The sequence below is a fragment of the Uranotaenia lowii genome, chromosome 1, assembly GCF_029784155.1.
Source record: "Uranotaenia lowii strain MFRU-FL chromosome 1, ASM2978415v1, whole genome shotgun sequence".
NCBI classification, from domain to species: domain Eukaryota; kingdom Metazoa; phylum Arthropoda; class Insecta; order Diptera; family Culicidae; genus Uranotaenia; species Uranotaenia lowii.
In genome coordinates, this window is record NC_073691.1 from 173,925,729 (window position 1) to 173,943,889 (window position 18,161).

Here is an 18,161-nt window from a genome sequence, read left to right on the forward strand (position 1 = left end):
TTTGAAAAATGTATGCTCTGATCACCAGAAAGAACACTTTCCCAGATTTTTTTCCCCAGATGAACCATTCCCCAGAAATTTATTCTCCAGAATGAACAAATTTTCCAACAAATTTTTCACCGGAATGAACCATTCTCCAGAGATGTTTTCGTCAGAAAGAAACATTCGCCAAAAAATTTAATACATATATTCATACAAACTAGAATTTAAAAAAAAAAATGGATTTGGGGAAATAAAAGGAAATAGGGTTTCCAAAAATAAGTCATTTGACGAATTCTGCGTCAACTCAACACAGTATCTGACATGACCCTCTCAGAATTGAATTTTTTGTTGTTGTTTCGATTATAGTCGTTTTAACATCTTTATGTCATTCGCGACTTATATCAACGATGCAGTTGGCGGGCGGACAGTTATTGAAAAACTTATCCGGTACAATTGTGTTTGATGTTTACTGACTTGCCAACTGAACTGTATCACAAGCCCGAGTCAAAACCATGAATACATGGTTTAAAAGCATTTTGCGTAAAATTTAGTGGTGCTGCTGTTTTTTCGCATACCAATGAACGTTTTTTGAAAAAAGCTGTTCTGAGCATGTTGGCATTTCTCCCTAGAGCTTGCCTTTAAAAGACGCACCTCAAAAGCCTCGGGTGCACATGAAATAGAAAAGCAATGAGTACCACACCAAGGTGAGAGAAAAAAGCAAACTTATCTGCTCGTAAATGTAAAGGAGTATCACCCGACCACGTGAGAAATGAATTTTATTCCATATTTTCGGAGCTGAAACTGTATTTTGGCAGTAAACTCCAAGTAACAACTTTGAAAATCAAAAGCTTTCTGCTAATCTGTCTTAATTACCGGAAATAAAAAAAAATTGAAACCCTATTGATGCTTAATTCAGTGCTCTATCTGCCAAGCTTAAAATTGGAACTAGATTTTTTAATATAAAACTGTTCTAAAGCTCAATGCTTTAGCAGTAAGTGGTGTTTTTGTTAGTTCCCCCTTTTTGCTGGAACTCAATCTGTTGTGCAATATACCGAACAATAGCTTTTAATTTTAGAATCCAAGTTCTTGCTTTCAATGTTCCGGTGTGAACATTGTCAACATTGTCTTCCTGCCCATCATGTTTTTTTTACCGGAGCAGGATTTGTTTTGACACCATATTTTGTCGGTCAACATTTACAAATTGTCCTTCTCCTGCCATTTTGTCTTAATTGCAGGAGTTAAAACTTTGTGGTAACTTTTCTAAGCAAAACCTGGTTCCAAAGAAGGAACATCTTGTGCAGGCTGGCCCGGCCTTAAGTAGCCTTGGTTTATTCCCCCAAATTTAATTTTATACTGCAAACTGAAGAAATTTGCAGAGAGTTCATGTGAGCAAAGTATATGAATGTTGAATTTCATTTAGAGTGATGTTGCACTTTAGGTTATCTCATCGCAATACTTCTGTAATTTTTTTAGAGAAACCTCTTAAACATTTAACAGATTCATAATTAAAAAATCTTTATGAGATGTGAAAAAATTAACGAGAAACCTGATAAATTTTGCTGCTATATTGGCAGTCCTTTTAATGCTATTTAAGTTGCAATACGATAGTTTAAGAAAATTTATTACTCACTTTTCATGATAATCATCATCTTACTTTCGGTGCTAGGTGCAATCCTGGTACATCAATTGATTAGTTCTCTCTCTCTCTCTCTGGCCCAAAACAAAAAAATCCTTGTTTTCCACGCGGCACACCCTAAATTTGTGCATTTAGGTGAAAAAAATGACTTTCTGAAAGTTTTAGGTCATTTGGCAGAAGCACGAGCTGGCACAAAGGACTTGAAATTTGTATGGAGATTTTCAGCAAAATGTATGAAAAATCGACATACTTTCACTCTCTGTGTTCTAAAATATGTTACCAGTATGCTAAAAAGCTCAGAATTTCAGGAATTGTAGTTCAAACAATGACAAATAAGTTTGTAGAAGATTGTGATGCAATACGAGTTGACTGTGATGAGTTATCCGCGATTTAATATGTGATTTTTTTCGTATTTCTTTGACATATCGTGAACGGAGTAAGAGCTAATAATCGCACTAACTTGATCGCATCGTCACACAACGAGAATAACAAATAGAAACTTTGTGTCCTTTCTTTCAACTTTTTGCAGATATTTGTTATAAAATAAGCTACAACTTTGCCTAGGACACAAACTTTCTATCTGTTATTCTCATTCTCATTCGATCAAGTTAGTACTGATAATCCATCCGTTGACAATATATCGATGAAAAGCGAAAAAATCACACATTCAATTGCAAATAACTCATCACAGTCAACTTGTATCGCGTCATAATCTTCTACAAACTTGTTTGTCATTGTTTGAACTACAATTCCTGAAATTCTGAGCTTTCTAGTATACTGGTAACATACTTCAGAACACAAAGAGTGAAAGAATGTCGATTTTTCATACATTTTTCTGAAACTCTCCATACAAATTTCAAGTCCTTTGTGCCAGCTCGTGCTTCTTCCAAATGACCTGAATTTTTCAAAAAGTCATTTTTTCATTTAAACTCACCAATCTAGGGGGTGCCGCGTTGAATTTTTTTTGTAAAAATCATCCCATACAAATTTGGGCCAGTCTGATGTATATCGATCAATTCAAATAAAAGAGTTGTTCCATACATCTCCTGCAAGTTGTCCTGTGTATCCCACCTACTGTATTCAATCAAAAAGTTAACTTGACTCGCATTTTTTTTTTCAAGAGGCATTCTTACCTAGTCTTTCTATTTCAAGCTGTCCAATAAATATGTTATCATTTTTTTCTATTCAATTTCATTGTCAATCTTATTCATATATCATTTTCTAGGCCTTTACCTTGCTGATATTTCAATTCAAGCATGCTTAACATATTTACTCGAACCGTAATCTCGATGTGCTAAGAATTGTTTACTTCTTTCTCAAGCTGACCTCTATCTGCTTTTTTTTACTAATTTGTTAATTCAAATCACATGGAAATTTAAATAAATGAATGTATAAAGCCCAAAATACTTTCGGTACGTATTCACCCTTCGTTTCATAAAGTTACAAATTTGCATCAATTAATGTATGAAAAAAGTGAATAATCGTATTTTATTTTATTTTTTTTATTTAATGTACACATAATTTCCGACTGTTCAAAACGATTTTTAAGGAAAAATAAACAAATCATGAAATGAAGGTCTAAAATTCCTTCTTTTCTCAAGCTGTCCTTCAACTCGCTTAGATTTCAGTGAGATGAAATGCTTAAACTGTCTTTTCAACATGCCTTTCAAATTCAAGCTGTCCTCTCATCATGCGTAATTTTTTTTTTCAATACGTTCAGGTTGCCTTATCAACACGCCTTATATTTCTAGCTATCCTTGTAACTCGCTCGAACTTTCTTACAATAAATACTTTAAGGCTGTCTTCTCAAGTCGCCTTTAAATTTCAAGCTGTCCGCTTCACTCGCTTGAAATTTCTATCGATTTCTTCAGGCTGTCCTCTCTCATCATGCTTCAAATTTTTATCGATTTTTCCAGGCTGTCCTCTTAAATTGTCTTTCAATTTCTAAGCTGTGCTCTCAACTCGCTTGAAATTTATATCGATTTGATCAAGCTGTCCTCTCAACTCGCCTTCCAATTTCAAGCTGTCCTCTGATCATGCTTGAATTTTTTAAAGGATTTGTTCAGACTGCCCTCTCAACTCAACACGCCGTTTATTTCTAGTTTTCCTTGTAACTCATTCAAAATTGCTACAATACTGTCTTTTCAACTTGCCTTTCAAATTCTAAGCTGTTCTCTCAACTCGCTTAAAATTTCTATCTATTTCTTCAGGCTGCCCTCTCAACTCACCTTTCAATTTCAATCTTTCATCTCAACATGCTTGGAATTTTTAATAACTTGTTCAGGCTGTCCTCTCAACTCGCCTTTCAAATTAAAACTGTGCTCTCAACTTGCTTAAAATCTTTATTGATTTGTTCAGGCTGTCCTCTTAAATCGCCTTTCAATTTTAAGCTGTCTTCTCAACTCGCTTGAAATTAGAGATGTACCGAATATTCGGCGCCGAATACCGCCAAAAAATCGTTAAGCCGAATATTCGGCCCACCGAATAGTTGAGCTAAGTATTCGGCCGAATAGGCCGAATAGGCCGAATGTTTTTTTTAAAATTTATATAATTACAGATTTGTCAAATTTTTCAACTTATGTTGAATAATTTTTAAAATATACAAAAGAAATGTTGAAAAAGCTACAAAATCATCAAAAACTTATGTTTTCTGTCAAACATCTTAAGTGTTTCCTATATATTACACTGTAGATAGCTTTATACTTCGAATATCGTTTGTTCCAGATTTTCATGAAATATCCAGACTTGTTCATAAATCCCATAAAGAAAGTCTATATGAAGCCATCCCAGATATTTTTTAAAACTCCGGATTCTACTTGGGTTTATTCAGATTATTTGCAAAATCAAATAATAAACTCAAATTGCTCTTTGAAATTTTTAAGATTTTGCGTAAAAACGATATTTTAGGTTCATTTATAAATGGACATTAATTTTTGTTTAATCCTAAGATACGATTTTAACACTGCTGTTATTCGATGAAAATTTCAAATTTCAAGTAATTTTTTTTTCCATTTCTTTTTGTATAGAATTATACCTAGATAATGTTCAGATTTGCCCTTTATATTACAAATTTTTCAAAAAATTCATCCAGACCAGGACAATGGTATTGAAGCAAAAATCATAGTTCTTTTTGGCAACTATTTTGAAGACATCGAGCTAAAATTCAATGTCAATTAATCTATTTCAAAATAGCTTGGCTCCTGTTTTGAAATGTATTATCCCAGATTTCCATGGAACCCAATCTCTTTGGTGATAAACGTCCTAGAAGCGACCAGTCATCTGATATCTTTTCAATAGTTGAAATAACTGATGTATTATACATCTTGGTTAAAAATAATCGACTCAAAAACATGAGGGACATTAGGATGGAAGAAATTAAAGGAAAATGAACTTATTGGTTCCGTATTTCTATCAAAAACTCAACAGAATATTCAACCGAATATTCGGCCGAATATTCGTTTGGCCGAATAGTTGAAAAGGTTAATATTCGGTATTCGGCCGTTCGCCGAAAACCACTATTCGGTACATCTCTACTTGAAATGTTTATCGATTTGTTCCAGCTGTCCTCTCAACTTGCTTTAAATCTTTTTCGATTTGTTCAGGCTGTCCTCTCAACTCGCTTCAAATGTTTATCGATTGATTCAGGCCGTCCTCTCAATTTGCCTTTCAATTCTAAGCTTTCCTCACAACTCGTTTGAAATTTATATCGGTTTGATCAGGCTGTCCTCTCAACTCATGAAATTTTGAACAAAAGAAAGCTGCGCTTATCATTTCATATTTCATTTTTATTTTGTTTCCCATTGGATTATTTTTTTTTCTTCGATTCAAGTTTTGGCAGTTATTTAGTAACCCACACATTCGCAAAAACTGGTTATTTATCACAAATGGCATGTTCCTTTCTTCCACTTTGATCGAAACAGCTTCCGAAAATCCTCCAACAGCGTTTCTTTGTTTTGAAACAACTTTAAACATAATGGGGAATCTTATTACTCATTTTACCAGTTTTTTTTGCATTGGGCTGTTAATGAACTTTTTGGGTTTCAACCTCATTTCTAATTTCTCGATTTTTTAAGGTTCTGAGAAATTACCTACCACGATCGCCAAAAGTGAGAGACAGGCAAACAATAGCCCTCATACAAAAAAGAAGCAGCCATTGAGAAACAAAAATCTCAAAAACGGCTTGTAATGATTTGATCAAGGGACTAAGAGAAAAAAATTTCCGAACAGACATTTCGGTACCGCACTGACGTTTTGGTACCAAAATACCATTGAAATCAAGGGAAACTGACATTCTGGTGCCGAAAAGTCAGTACGGTCCGTTTGTATGTGATTTGCCACCCTTATTCAATTTACGCTCGACTATTGCGCAATATTCGCTATGGGTGGATTTATCCTTTCTCCAAAAACATGAATATCATTCAGCTAGATCGAGCAGAGCTTCACTGGGCCTTCATGTGACTGGATTAACAGCTAAAATATCTCCTGAAGACACTTCTTATTGTAAACTTGTCCATTCATGGTTGCTCCAGTGATGAAAACATTTGCCTTCTTTCAACAGCCGAATATACATAACTACAATAGTCAAACTTACGGACAAATTTATCCGCTAAAAAATCAGGAACATTCCACTCAGATTACCCAGGTATAATTCCGGTCTCGGGATTTGTCGATCTCGAAAGTTTGTGTTGTTAAGTTGTGCAGAATTACTTCTCCTCTTTCGTGTTCCATCTTGAATAACTTTTCAACACGTTTACCAGTCCAGACGAAATTTTCATCACTTACAAATGGCATTAGCTCATCTTCGTCTATAATTCTTTTTATTTTCATATTTCCCTATCTATTTGCTTTTCTATTCAATTAAAAAGTGATGAACTAGATTTAAGCACACAATTGTAAACAAACAAAACGAGTTTGGCTCCTTAAAGCCTAAAGGTATGAGCCGTTTCAAATAAAGATGTTATAAAAAATGGCATTAGTTCCTCGGTATGACGATAAGACGCGCTGCAGTAATTTATAGAAAACGTCCTGATTCTATGTGGTAAAAGCTATAAGTATATCTGATCTCACTTGATAGTTTGAACATTCTTTCAAAAACATTTAATTCATAAATAAACATTAGCTTTTGCAAAGTTCTGAAATACTTTTCGCTACTACGGACATCCTTTCGTAGGCACTTTCCTGAGTTCGACCGTTATTGGCGATGTGCGCGCTCGCAATCCCGATGTACGATTTCTCATGTGCTAAACAGAGAAATCAATTGCCTTCACTCCAATTAGCTGTAATTCTTATGGAAATCTGTGTAAGAGTAAAGAGCAAGGTTTGTTCTTTTTAGCAGGCCCAAGCCCAATTGAAGAGTACTCTTCAATCGTAAAAATAAAATTTTTGCTATTTGCACTCCTACAGCCACACAATAACTTTCAGCAACAAAATAATTTCCACATTGTATTTTTGTGTCACATTTAGAGGCCCTGTTTTTCTATAGTTGAGTCATTATATTCTAATTTTCACAGATAAAAAACCCCGTGCATTTATATTGTCTGGTAAAAAAGAATCACAGCCAGCGTTTATTCGTTCTAGGCCTATCTACCTATCTGTTGGGTTGGGAAGACAACGCATTTGCAAACAATAAGGTCTCGGACGTGTCACATTCCCCAGGCCGTGCCGTGCTAGACAATGCGTTCGACGATAATGATTGTCATTTTCTGTCATCATCGCCGAGGCCCGAGCGAGTTTGTTTACAATCTGTTACGTCATTCTAAGCGAGTGGTCGAGGAGGAGGGAAACGAAAAAACGAATTTCCACCCCTATTGTTTTGAATTACGCTTAGTGCTAATCTTAAAAAAAAAAAAAACAAAAGAGGAGGGGGACCCATTTTTATCGTTTTCAATTAATTTCCGAATCGTCATCGTCCGATCATTTCATGGTTAACCGATGTTTTGATGAAATTCAATAACAATAAACGTTGTTTTTCGTCGTCGCCATCTTCGAATAATTTTCGGGCCGGTAGATACCTTCAAGAAAAAGTAATCAAAAAGTCGAAATAGCTTTTTGCGAAAGTTGCTTAGCCGCGACGTCGTCGTCGTCGTCATCGTCGAACAGTATAAGGAGAAAGTTTCGCTTGGCCATTTGGCAAAAGTGCAAAAACAGAAACAGAAAAAAATGGATATGAAATAACACGAAACAGCTGTAGGAGGGACGCGGACCAAGTCATGATGACGACGACGACGACCACGAACGCCGAAGTCCATCGGCCGGATGCAATTGGGCGAAAGTTTTGCTCCGGCGGACTGCCTTAATGGCAGTTGTTTACCTTTGGGCAGGGTTTCTGTTTACGTAGTTGTTGCCGCTGCTTGTTTGAAATAATGGTGCACTTTTGGGTACAACTTGTGGGAATTTCAGTCCTATGATTGCGGAACTGTGCGAGGCCAAACCGAATAGGAAACCAAGGGCCATGACAGACCGGTTGAGAAGATGAATGCAACTGAAACATGCTAGAGGCAGTAGGGGAACAATTCCTGAAGCGTGTGTTTTTTCCATATCTTTCAAAACTGTGCAGTTTCATATCATTTCAATTCTTCTAAGATTGGTTAAACAAACTTTTTTTGTTTTTATGGTTGAATGTATCAAATCAAACAGCTGAACAACAACACCATTTCAGAACACTCTCATTGCGAATCCTGATGGGAAAAATCGATTACCGCCATCATCAAGCTTGGTCCAAAATTAACTAGCAGTCGAAAGCGTGTTATGTCCCAGAGGTAATTTGCAATTTGGCCATCTACCCGAGAACGAAATTTCACTTTCGCACCCTGTTTCCTGCTCTCTTCTTGACCCGTCCTTCCTCTCAATCTCACACTGTTTCCAATGCCATTGGCTGACTGAAGTGGTTAATTAAACATTTGAGAATAAAAACCACCCGCACCACCAAGAGTTTCCACGTGGTCCTGCGGATGGACTTACCCGAGAAATGGGTGTATAATGAAAGATTTCCGAACGAATGGGCACCAATTTATAGCTGTGTAAATAACGATTCAGCAGTGTTTTCCCATAATTGGATTTGGACTCGGGAGAAAAGTAATTTGGATTCGCTTTGGATGTTTGAAGAAAATGACTGTTCTAGAATGATTGAAGAATAAACCTAAGAAACTTCAGCTTTTGTTACTTTAAAAAACATATTTGGGTTCAGTATCATAACAAACACTTCAAACTTCAGACTAGGAATTCAGTTCTGGAATTCAAATTAAAACTTCAGGATGAGAATACAGATTCAAAAATTTAGATTCAAAATTGAGATTTGGAACTCGAATTCAGAATTTAGATTCAGGTTTCTGAATTTAGATTCAGAGTTCAGATTCAGAATTCAGATTCAGAATTCAGAATTCAGATTCATAATTCAGATTCAGAATTCAGATTCTCCAGAATTCAGATTCAGATTCAGAATTCAGATCCAGAATTTAGATTCAGAATTCAGATTCAGAATTCACATTCAGAATTCACATTCAGAATTCAGATTCGAAATTCAGATTCAGAATTCAGATTCAGAATTCAGACTCAGGATTCAGATTCAGAATTCAGATTCAGAATTCAGAATTCAGATTCAGATTCAGAATTCAGATTCAGAATTCAGAATCCAGATTAAGAATCCAGATCTCTTATTCACATTATAAATTCAATTTTTAGAATTCAGGTTCTGAATTCTTATACAGAATATTGATTCAGATTCAGGATTCCGATTCAGAATTCAGATTCAGTATTCAGAATTCATATTTAGAATTCAAAATCAGAATTCGGATTCCGAATTCAGATTCAGGATTCAGATTCAGAATTTAGATTCAGAATTCAGATACAGAGTTCATGTTCAGAATTCAGATTAAGGATTCCGAATTCAGGTTAATTGATCAATTTTAGATTTTTTTTTTATTCATTCCGTCAAACATTATAGACTACACTTGATGTCTTAGAAACCAAAAAGTAAATCGTTTTGATCATAATTTTCTTCTGATGTAGAGTACGGGAATCCTCTTTTAAGCTTTTTTTTTGGAATGTTTAATTCGTGACCTCTGACTTTGTACCCAAAGAAACCCAGCATTTTTACTACCAACACCATCGTTTCTGCTGTTTCTGGCGGCTTCTGCAGCTCCAGTAAACCGGTCATTTCTGCGACCCATTGGAAGAAACTCATTCGTACCACTTCACTCGAATGTATCCGTTACGAAATGCAACTCTCTTTCGGCAAATATGTCTCCCCACTCGAGGCGCAGCCACTTCCGAGCTCACACAAAATCCTCCGAAAGCACACATAACTTAGCAGCAGCAACTTTCGAAACGAGCACAACGCATTCCCCAAAAACTTTTTCCCATTTCAACTCTTTCCTCTTCACCGAACATTGCTGAATTATGCATGAGGAATCATCGGCATTTTTTTCAGTTTCGCAAACCCCTTTTTCACCCAAAGATCCTGGTTCGGCACTTCCTTCGACGACGTTCGTGTTTTGTTGTTTTTTTTTTCATTGTTGTTCGGTTCGGTCATCTTCTGTTTAGCGTGTTATGATCATCATCTCTTCATAACCATCCACATGATTCATTTGCGCGTTGCGCCTCGAGCGTTTTCTCCTTAAAAATGCATTCCACCGCCAACTTGGGTTGGAAGTTTTTCTTCCTTTGTCGTTTCTCCAATTTACGACACCAGTGCAAGCAATCCTTGAGATGTTTTTCCATCGGTTGAAAAAAAAAAACTTTTGCAACCTTTCAACCGCTTTCCTCGTGATTCTTTGCCCTCTTCCGGTTCACCATTTAGCACTTAGTTTTCACTAAATTTACACATCGCTCTGTGCGTGTGTGTATTAGCACGATTTGAAAATAAAAGCTGTCGTTTCGCACTTTTACTTGTTTGTTGTGCGCTTCGACTTTCACCTTCTCTCCACCGAACTGACTACTGCGATGGATAACTACCACTCGCTGCTACCATTTCCACAGCTTCCCACAGAGCGTTTCCCTTTCCCTTGCATCAACCGCACACACACACGCACTCGATCCAAACCCTTTGCTTACGTTTTAGAGGCTCCAAAATCGACGATGATCTGCACCACAGGCCTTCCGTTGCTTCACCGCTTTTTGTTTGGTGTTGTTTACAATTTGGAAGATGAATAATGGGGAGGAGGGCAAACTAAAACGCCACCGACCGAAGAAAAAAGTCGCACGTTTTCACTCGCTCGCCCGCGCGCTTCCACTATTCGAGAGAAACCGAAAACGAAAAATCACACAGTAAGGGAAAGGTAAAAGAAAAATTCCGCGAACACTTCGCCGCGACTCGCGCCAGCTGTAGGTAGCTCGAGTTTCACCAATTTCGATTCGTAGCACACCGAAAACACCACCGGAGATTAGTTTTGGTTGTTACTCGCCCCACGTTCCAGTATCAACTGTCTGACCGAAGGCTCCATCGCGTGGTACTCCCTCATTCAAGTCATTCAAGTTAACTTCGGTTCCCGGTCGGCTGTTTGTTGTGGGGGATCGGCGGTGAGCTTTCGACCGATGCGAAGGAGCCCAAAAAGCTTCTAGCCGAAGCAAACCCGAACTGCGTGGCCTCCCCACACAGAGGGTTGCCAATTTTTTCAGTAAGTCTAGTACATCAAAATCAGGATAAATGACATTGTGGAATTTTGACGACGTTTTTTTGCCATTCTCACAAAAAGGTACAGTTTTCGATCATAACGAATTCATTACTTAAGGGGTCCAGACTTACCTATCGAGTTCGATAATACAGTGCAACACTAAAACTGTAATCAATCTCACTCTCCAGAGAATCATCCCCGATCCTCTCAAGAAGATAATATTTGGGAGCCCTTTTCCCTAACTTCCTCCCCCCCACCGCTTGAAGGAGATAACTTTGGTTGATAAGTTCTTAAGCCATGTAACAACATTAAATATTCCATTTTAAGCACACTTTCAAAATAATAAAAAAAAAAGTTTTATTAAATTTTATTTTTTTTATTTGGCACACTGTATCATTATTTGTGAACAAAATTACTCAGTTTTTTATACTATCAGCTCAAACAAGTTTCTCTTTAATGTTAAAATTCTGAAAAGAAACCAAAAATGAATGACTAGTTCTTTTCAAGTTTTTTTTCTAATTTTTAAGTTGCAGCTTGTGGGTGTAAAACGTTTGTTCATAATTACCCCATTTGTTCATAAATACCCCCTTGTCTATGGGGTAATTATGAACACTGTAACGATTTTTGTTACGTGATGACTTTTGATATTGGCCATATTGCTAGATTGAAACTACCTTTAAACAGTGCATTGTAGTGAGATTTGTTTAATTTTATAATTTGCTTTTGAAGAGTTATGGGCTATTTTAAGTTTTACATAGGTGGGAGGCATCTTTTCATACTATCACAGACTAACAGTTTTAAAAATTATTAAGTAATTTTTTGGGATTATTTTCAAGATTTGAATGGTTATCGTGATTTTGACGGTAAAAAGTGAATTTTAATCATCAACCAATGCTCAGAAAAAAACGTGTTCATAACTACCCCGTATCTTAAAAAAATATGGGGGAAATCACGGAGAAAAAAGACGACAGTTGTTCCAATAATTTCAGCTTGTTATACCAAAAATCGAAATGCAGTTGATTTTTTCGCATTCAACTACTTTTATAATAGATTCCACTCGAACTTCTAATTGTCCTTACGCAATCAAATATCAATATAATGCATTCAACTGTATGATTAATTTTATGCATTCAACTATAAATACAATAGATTCAACTACAAACTGCTGATTGACCTTATGCAATCAACTATGAATATAATAGATTCAATTATAATGGTATAATTGATTCAATTGTAATGGTATAATTGATTCAATTATAATGGTATAATTGATTCAACTGTAGATATGATAGATTCAACTACAATTGTATCATTGATTATAGACATTAAACTATAAATATAATAGATTCAACTGTAGTGGTATAATTGATTCAATTGTAAATATGATAGATTCAACTGTAGTGGTATAATTGATTCAATTGTCTATATGATAGATTCAACTACAATTGTATCATTGATTTTAGGCATTCAACTATTAATATAATAGATTCTGTAGTGGTATAATTGATTCAACTGTAGTGGTATTATTGATTCAATTGTAAATATGATAGATTCAACTACAAATGTATGATTCATTCAAGGTATTGAACCATAAATATAGTAAATAAAACTATACTGTTATGTGGGATTGATCATCCCTAATAATATCGATCAGTAATTTACAAATAAAAATGATCTTCGAACTTCTCTCTGGATCACTACACGCATTGATTGAGATAACCAAGACAGTGCTCAACGGACTGTAAAGTTATTCGGTATCGCGAAAAGTGCGAAATAGATAAATTAGAAGTCTAATCGCCGTGTTTGGTCATTTTCGGATCCGAAAACCGTTATTGGGTGGTCATCTGAGGGGTTTTTATAGTTGGAACCATCCCGGATCCGACAAATTTGGGGGCTCGTCCGGGAAATCTCATGACCCATGTTAATTCCGTGTACTAAGTCGAATTGAGCTAAAGAACTAGAAAAGTTAGTTTAATTGCAGAACAGTTTAGTTCTCAAGACAGAAGGTCTTGATAGTCAGTGTTTATGAAGCAATATCTGACTTATAGTGGCAAAAGTTGATATTCTCAAAATTATTCATAAGTTAGCTATAGTGCGATATTGGCCTGTGATCGAAAAAAGGAAAAAAAGTGTGACGCGATAGATCTTTTGTTAAAGTTGCGCACACAACCTCATTCGATTTCTACAACTACCATGTACCCGTTTGGATTCAACGGCCCTGCTGGTTCTCCGCAATTCCTTCCACGATGGAGCCCAAATGGAGAAGATTTCGCCCGGCTTTTAGATCAGCTCAATTTTTCTAACACTTCGATTGCAAACATGACCCACCAACTGCAAGAGTTCAGAAACGAAATGAGTGATTTACGCATGGAGAATACACGGTTGCACGGTGTAATAGAAGACCTGCGTTTGCGTGCGCATACGCCTACTGGTTTGAGTACCCCACAACGTCATCTCAATCTACAACCAAGTGCGACTCTCAGTGACATTGGTGAAAGAGTGAGAAGTGAGAACGACCACCTCTGGAATGATGGTGCTGCTGCTGGCTTTGTCAACAATGCAACGTACGAAGCTGCAAGACTCACTGTTGCAGAAGTTGAGTCTGCGTTTAACGAGTTTTCCGGCACAGAATATTATTCGGTTCGGAAATGGATTCTCGATTTTGAGGAAATGGCTGATTCGATCGGTTTGTCGGAGCTTCGAAAGTATGTGGTGGCGAAGAAAAAACTAACCGGTTTAGCAAGGTCGTCACTCAATACGGTTAGACACGTAACAAATTGGGGGGCTATGAAAAGTTTTCTCATCGGAGACTTTGATTGCGTTGAAAATAGTGCTATTGTTCATGAAAAGTTACGCAACCGCAAGCAGCTCCCATCAGAGTCTGTTTCTGAATACTACCTTTTGATGCGGGAGTTAGGATCGAAAGCTGATTTGGACGCTGAATCGATCATAGCGCATACGATAAACGGAATCATTGATTATGGGCCTGAAAAAACTCTCTTGTACGGTGCTAAGACCGTTGATGATTTTAAGGAGAAGCTCAGAGTTTATCAAAATGCAAAAGCAAATCAACTAAACAGCGTTGAAACTAGGGATGAGCGGAGCGTTGCGATAAAGCAAGGACGGATAAGTAGTTCGTTTGTTACACGTTCTGCGGAATCAAAAGTGTGTTACAACTGCAAACTTCCCGGTCATTTAATGCGAGATTGCCAGAAGAAAAACGAAGTGAATTTGTGTGGTGATAGATCGGTCGTGAACGGAACTTATTTACCCGTTATGATTGACTCGACACAAATTGAGGCGTTATTTGATTGTGGTGCAGCTGTTTCCCTAGTGCGATTGAACTTTCTGAAAGAAGTAGGAGCACAGCTCAATCACAACGAGAAACAAGAACTTAAGACAATAAGTGGACCCACATCTACCGTGGGAACCTGTATGCTGCAAGTGGATATCGACGGTACAGTGATGATCCTAAAATTCAGTGTATTCGACAATGAAGATTTCGACATAAAGATTCTTCTCGGGCGTAACCTTCTCTTGCATGGTGATGTGCGTGTGTCTGTGAGTGGATCCAAATTTTTCCCTCACGATGATCAGTTTGTTCATCAGATACCATCTACTTTGGATATTACTGAACCCCACGTTCACATAGTGAATTGCGCGATGCGGGAGAAAGATCGAACTCCGAAAGTGTATTTCATTAAGAAAATTGTAATCGGACAAGCGAAATCCAATGAATATGATTCAGGAGATTTGGTAGCGATTAATCGCACTCAATTCGGGAGCCATCTCAAGATCGCGCGAAAGTTCCTAGGACCGTATTGGGCAGTCAAGAACAATAGGTACGAATTCGAGGAGGTTGATTTTCATAAATGTTCAACATGTGCTGAGCGGTTCCCGATGAACGACGGCTATGAAGAAAGCGGAGAACAACCCAGCGGTCAAAGGAAAACATCATCCGGGCCGGATGATGGTCAGGGTGGCCGATTGTGGGATTGATCATCCCTAATAATATCGATCAGTAATTTACAAATAAAAATGATCTTCGAACTTCTCTCTGGATCACTACACGCATTGATTGAGATAACCAAGACAGTGCTCAACGGACTGTGAAGTTATTCGGTATCGCGAAAAGTGCGAAATAGATAAATTAGAAGTCTAATCGCCGTGTTTGGTCATTTTCGGATCCGAAAACCGTTATTGGGTGGTCATCTGAGGGGTTTTTATAGTTGGAACCATCCCGGATCCGACAGTTATGATAGATTCTGTTTTACTTGAATACTATAGTGTTCATCAGCAAAAAACAAAAAAAATAGTAAGTGTGAGACCCAATATGATGCTATGTTCCCTGTAGCGATCGTATCGCTGTTTTTAGGATGCAACCGATAGTTCCTGACATTGGTGGCAAAACGCAAGCGCTCTCCGGTGATGGGGAAACATTTTCCTCTACCAGTTCGTGGCAGCGGTCGTGTAGAAGGCCGACAGTTCCTGGAATTGGGAAAAGTACATATACTCTGGCTGTTCTTTTACACGATCCTGGCAGGATCCCACAGGAAACTAGCATTATGGTAAGTCAGCGAATGATAGATTTATGTCATGATATTGAGAAATTTTTCCCCCCACAAGGTCAATCTTTCCGGGTGCAGAAGCACGGATGTCTTCCGGGACCGATTAGTTAAGACGCACAATTTCCTGGGCAACCATGCATCAAGATCCAAAAAGAACAAAAGCGAAGGAACCAGGACGTGGATATCGGGATTTCCGGTCAAGTTTTCTAGCATCATGGAGCCTAAAACGAACTAAATGCAAATTCTGAACTAATGAATTCAAAGAGATAAAACGTAGCCATAAAATTATTCCGAAAAAGTGCTTCGGATATGATAACTTCCAATATAAACAGAAATTAAATGAACAATATTTATAGTTGACCTCTGTGAATCAATCATAGAAATAAAATTGAATCTATCATATTTATAATTAAATCAATCATATTATTATAATTGAATCTATCATATTTATAATTAAATCAATAATATTATTATAGTTGAATCTATCACATTTATAATTTAATCAATCATATAGTTATAATTGATTCTACTATAATTATTGTTGAATGAATAACATCAATCGTGCATTATAGTTGAATCTATTATATTTATAGTTGAATGCACAAAATTAGTCATACAACTATAGTTGAATGTATTATATACATTGTTGACTGTACGAAGTCAATCAGATTGTCTATTATATGTATTGAAATTTTAATAATTATAGTTAGCCGAGAAGCAATCAGATATCTGATTGATTGTAAGTGGATTATTGTTGGAAATACTATACTTTTTTCTCCGTGATATGAACACTTCTTCGTGAGTGGGTGGAAATTTTTTCCAACAGAAAATCTTATGACAACACATGGAGCATCAATTACTAAACTTAAAACATTCAAAAACAACATTTTATCTCCATTCACATTGACGAGGGAGTCAATTGATAAGACCCCGATCAGGAGAGCATATCAAAATAATAACTCAAACCTATCTCACCAAGATAATTACATCTGATCCAGTTAAAATTAAGTACTCCAAATTTTCGATTTTAAGGTTCTCTAATCTGAATAATATCTTATTCTGATTGACAAACTTGAATGGGGTTGAGCTCATATTCAATGATCAATATTTTTTCAGATTGTCCTAAAATAAAATGATTATATCTTATTTTGATATATGTACAACTTTTTCTGAAACACGGACATCGAAGTCAACGGCTCAAACCTTACATTAACGAGTTTCGCTCAACAGATTCATAAAATTGAATCAAATTTTCGGGAAACCAATAATGGGGCATGGTTTTATCAAATAATGTGGTTTATTGACCTTCCACTAGAAAATTTTCTCGAAGCACTCATATCTTGATAAGTTATAATTTTGATATAATTTGTTCTGTCCAATATCAAACTATGCTATCTGAACCAGATATAATCTTGATAGGAGTATATCATAAACTGATATAATTAAGCTATGATCGTATAGATTTTTTGATATAATTTGAGATATTTTAACATCCTACGAGTACTGAATTATAACTCATTTAGATAGAAAAAAATAAGTATCAAAATATCTCATTTTGATATAATTTTGTTTTTCCCTCCTGATCGGGACACGTCTCAAAACGATTTTCGTTTCTCAGAGACATTAATTTTGGTAATAACTGTAACTACAAAATTTATACAGTTAGGTTTGCAAGTTATTACTGTAACTTAAGTTACAATTATCAATAGAATGAAGGAAGACTATCACATTTGATCAGTTTTGGGACCCTACTATGACCCTAACGGCGCTAACGGCGTTTGTTCAGAATTACCCTTTGTTCATTATTACCCCACTTAGCCCTACTCTTATTTGTTGAAAATCTTTAATCATAAGCCAGACTTCGCACTTTTCCTCGAACATTACTCAAAAGTTTCTGCACAGTAATCACCATTTTCACCACTTTTTAGTCAATCCTTTTTTAATTTGCCGATGTCATCAGCTGGTTTTATGTATTTTCGTAGCTTTGCTTTGGTTTAAGCCCAATAAGACTCTATTGGTCGTGCCTCGGGGCAATTTGGTGGATTCATGTTCTTAGCACAAACCATACGTTTTGGCTTTTGTTAGTTATAGTTATAGTTAGTTGTTAGTTAGTTATGTTAGATATAGTTCTGGGTGTTCATTGTTTCAGATATTTTGCTGCACTTGCAAATTCCCTGTCACACCATCACCTTCTTGCCAAATTTTTCGGTGAAAATGGCCATCTCCATTTCGAAGATATCCTTGTCCTTGCGTGAAGTATTGTGGCCCAGAAAGGGTTTCATAGTCAAATTCCACATACGTTTCATCGTCCATAATAATGCACCCAGAACTTTTGCAAAGTATTGAATCATACAGTTTCCGGGC

General features: G+C 36.5%; 1 protein-coding gene across 3 annotated transcripts in view; it reads right to left on the reverse strand.

The window, feature by feature from the left end:
• Positions 1–11,030, reverse strand: part of LOC129756918 (uncharacterized) — a 220,671-nt gene extending 209,641 nt beyond the window's left edge. For all 3 annotated transcript variants that reach the window (XM_055754162.1, XM_055754092.1, XM_055754019.1), the window contains exon 1: positions 10,670–11,030. The gene's annotated coding sequence lies outside the window, so the exon portion shown is untranslated. The remainder of the gene's footprint in view (positions 1–10,669) is intronic.
• Between the last annotated feature and the right edge of the window lie 7,131 nt (positions 11,031–18,161).